This window comes from Nicotiana tomentosiformis, chromosome 12 (assembly GCF_000390325.3).
Source record: "Nicotiana tomentosiformis chromosome 12, ASM39032v3, whole genome shotgun sequence".
Lineage (NCBI taxonomy): Eukaryota > Viridiplantae > Streptophyta > Magnoliopsida > Solanales > Solanaceae > Nicotiana > Nicotiana tomentosiformis.
The window spans coordinates 20,821,594-20,825,684 of record NC_090823.1 but is presented as its reverse complement, the minus strand read 5'-3'; the positions used below and the strand labels follow the sequence as shown (position 1 = coordinate 20,825,684).

The window sequence follows — 4,091 nt, the reverse complement described above, 5'->3', positions numbered from 1 at the left end:
ATCCCTTTAGGGTTTGATGGATTTGGTGTATTGATATTTGTTTGCGGATTATATAACTCTAGTTTTTATGCATTGAATCGTTTTGGATGTTTTAATAATTGCATCTATATTCACATGTTCATGTAATTGAGAGAGGTATAACTTGTGATATCCTTGCATTATCTTGTTGGTTAAATTCATTAATTCCTCTTAGTAATCGAAAGAGGCTAGTTGAATTGTTGATTAAACCTAGTTAGGAGGATAATCGAAAGAGGTTCTCCTAAAGACCAATCCACTACGAAGTCATGCATATCTTCACCGAGCATAAATTGGTTCTTATTGTGAGGTTGAGACTTAATCGAGAAAGGAGTTTCTGCTAAACGTTTGAACTAATAATTGAGTGAATTCGAGAGACTCACTTAAACATTTGAAGTGAATTAACTAGAGTTAAATCCCAATAATTATCTTGCACATATCCAATCAACCCCTATTTTCTCCCACTGATAACTTCCTTGCTTACTTTTGCTTCGTTTGTCATTAGTCAATTAGCTTTAGATTCTTAGTTAATTTTAGTTATTAATCACATAAATCTAAATTGTTGATCATCTTGGATAGCAATCTAGCTACAAACTACGATAATATTATTTAACTCCAATCCCTGTGGATATGATATTATATTATACTATATTCGACTAGCGAGTATATTTAAGTGTGTATTTCAAGCTCGTCAAAATTTGGTGATGTTGCCGGGGATTGGCAATAAATAGTGTTGGAAATAGTTTGTAGTGCTAATTCAGGAATTTTTCTTTCTATTTTATTTTTCCCTTTTTATGTTTGGTGTTCCTTGATTGTGCGCAGGCTACAGGTTAGATTGGTACATGACTCAATCTTCTGGGAGGGAAGTGCTACCATACGAACCAGAAATTGAGAAACAACTGCGACAGCTGAGGAAGGAAAGAAATCTCCCCGAGGATATAGAAAAGGTTGGGCAATCCTTAACCGAAGAAATCATGGCTGTAGATGACAATAATGTGGATTTGGCTGCAAGAGAGGCAGCCCAACAACGAGAAAAAGTTGCACGAGATACGGAGGAAGCTGCTCTTTGAAATGCACAACTTGTCTATGAAGAGGAGAGGGCTCGGAGAATTGCTCAAAATCAACCCTTAAGTGCAGACCAGTTCAGAAATATACCTCCTTGGGCTAGAAAACCACTTGGTGATTATGCTAGACCAGTCTACAACCAAGGTTTATCAAGTATTAGACCCCCTCCAGTTGCATCTAACAATTTCGAGTTAAATTAAGGGTTACTCCAAACCCTTCATAATTGTTGTGTATTCAGAGGGAAGATGAATGAAGATCCAAACACACATCTGATAGACTTCGAGGAGATTATAAACACCTTTCAATACAATGGTGTTTCACAAGATGCAGTTTACTTAAGGGCATTCCCCTTCACACTCAAAGATGATGCAAAGCAGTGGCTTAGAAGCTTGCCCCAGGGATCAATTAGAACATCGGAGGAGATGACCAGAAAATTTCTTGATAAATATTTTTCCTCAGCTAAGACGGGCAAGTTTAGAAGAGAAATCCATAACTTCTGCCAGAAGGATATTGAAACTGTGTTTGAAGCTTGGGAAAGGTTTAAGGAATTAGTCTGGAAGTGTCAACATAGCAGAATTGCACTCTGGATGCAACTCCAGAATTTTTGGGATGGATTGACACCGGCCTCACATAGAACGTTAAGTAATGCAGCTGGAGGCCCGTTGATGAAGAAGACTCCAGAGAATATAGTCACAATTCTAGATGAGTTGTCTGAAGATACAAATCAATGGCCCTCGGAGAGTGCTGAAAGAAGAAGATCAACTGGTGTTCACCAAGTTGATGCTAACACATCGGTGCATGTGCAGCTTGATGCAACTGCAAAAGAAATACGGAGGCTGACCTTAGCTTCGATATAGAGTAAAACTCATGTAGCATGTGATATTTGTGGAAGAGTACACCCTACTCATGAGTGCCAAGCCTTAACTGACGAAGTGAATGCTGTGGAGAATTATAAGTTTAATGCAATGGGTCAGAAGCACCCCGATTTTTCATGGAGTTCACCTGGGGGTACTACAAATGCATGGCAACAAAAAAACTCCAGATTCCGGGGACAAGGAGCCCCAGGCTTCCAAAATCAGCAGAGGCCGCAATTCTAGCCTCAACATTCCACTCAGCCTGGGCTAGAAGATCTAATGAAGTCTTTCATTGTCAAGACATATGAGAGATTAGATGCTCACGGGGCAACTATCAAAGAATTGGGCACTGGGTTTCGAAATTTGGAGAGACAAGTGGGATAGATAGCAAAAATGTTATCCGAGAGAGTCCCGGGTACTTTTCCAGCTGATACTGAGAGAAACCCCAAAGAAAAAGTGAATGTTGTGACCTTGAGAAGCAAGTAAGTGTTGAAAGATCCCACGCTAATCCAAAAAGAGGTGGTACCTGAAAAAGAAAGTGGGGAGCAGCTAAAAAATGAAGTTGATAAGAAGAAGAAAGGCAATAAAGGAGCTGACAAAAAGAAGAAGGAAGAAATTTGAGAAACGAGGAACATAAAGAGAGCAAGCACATGCCTGCTTTACCGTTTCCCTAAAAGCTATATTGAGAAAAGCTGGATAAATAATTTTAGAGATTTCTAGATATGCTGAAACCGGTTAATGTAAATTTGCCATTCACAGAAGTGCTCTCCCAAATGCCAGCTTATGCCAAATTCTTGAAGGAGATCCTTACAAAGAAGAGGAAGATAGAAGAGACCTTAGTGGTCAAGCTCACAGAGCATTGCAGTGCAATATTGAAAAACAAACTCCCACAAAAGTGTGGAGATCTAGGGAGTTTTACTATACCTTGCTCTTTAGGCACTATTAATTTTGACAAGTCGTTATGTGATTCTGGTGCCTCAATTAATTTAATGCCTTTGTCTATTTACAGGAAGCTGGAGAATGAAATTGGAGAGATAAGGTCAACACTAATATCTTTGCAGTTGCCAGACCAAACAACTTTGATACCTGAGGGAATAGTTGAAGATGTCTTAGTTCGGGTAGATAAGTTCGCATTCCCTGTAGATTTCATAGTGGTGAATATGGAGGAGAACAAAGAGTTCCCCCTTATCTTAGGAAGACCATTATTAGCAATGGGTAGAGCAATCTTAGGTATACACGAGAGAAGACTCATGCTTAGAGTGGGTAAGGAGACTGTAACGTTTGAGATGAATGTAGAAACAGTGGTTAAAAAGGAGAAGCTAGCTGCAAGTGTTGAGTGGAAGGTGAAGAGTTCAAGAGATAAGGCTCCAGTGATTGAGAAGGATAAGTGTGGGGTGTACCCCAAGAAGGCTGAGAAGAAGTTGTTTGCATGGATGTGTGCATTGGTTTGGGCACGTGGAATGGAGCCCGACTTCAACTCTGACCTCGACTAAATATTCAGGGAAGTTTCCTTTATCTTATGCTTTTTAATTGTGTGTCATGGGGACATGCCACAACTTAAAGTGTGGGGGTGGGGGATAGTTGTATGTTGTATGTATATATGTTAGTTTAGTTTTTGTGTAGTTTTCATTGTAGTAGTTAGAGATAGAAAAATTGAAAAAAACCATAAAAAGTGAAAAAACTTTGATTTTTCCCGACGATGGATATCATTCGATAGGTTTCTTAAGGGATTAAAGTTGAAAGAAAAAGACAGAAAGATTTTCTCTTGTAGGTAGTATATTAATTTCCCCTTGGTTTTTTTTTTGTGCCGCGATTCTTTTCCAATGGTTTTGTTTGAACCGGGTATAGTTAGTTTTTATTTTTGTTAGGAGTAGAAAACATTATGCTATGATTTTGAAATGAAAGCAATATCTCATAACTTTATTATGCCTTGAAAATGGTTAGTGCTTTAGTTGTGATGCTTAGGCTTAGTTCTTTACTCTTGTATAAGCACCTTAAATTGTATGATCTTAACTTTGCTTAACTGCTTTGACTAGAGTGTCTTGATGAGTCCGATCCTGAATGGGTTATGTGCCATGTGTGTGTGAGGTTTTGTGTTATTTTGTGCATTGCATTTGATGTCTAGAACTTGCCCCGTGTGTTTACAAAGTGAAATAG

General features: G+C 38.7%; 1 non-coding gene across 1 annotated transcript; it reads right to left on the bottom strand.

Moving 5' to 3' along the window:
• Nucleotides 1–1,550: 1,550 nt before the first annotated feature.
• On the bottom strand, nucleotides 1,551–1,657 carry LOC117279801 (small nucleolar RNA R71). Its single transcript, XR_004510222.1, has one exon. It is a non-coding gene; the product is annotated as a small nucleolar RNA R71 (small nucleolar RNA).
• Nucleotides 1,658–4,091: the final 2,434 nt, after the last annotated feature.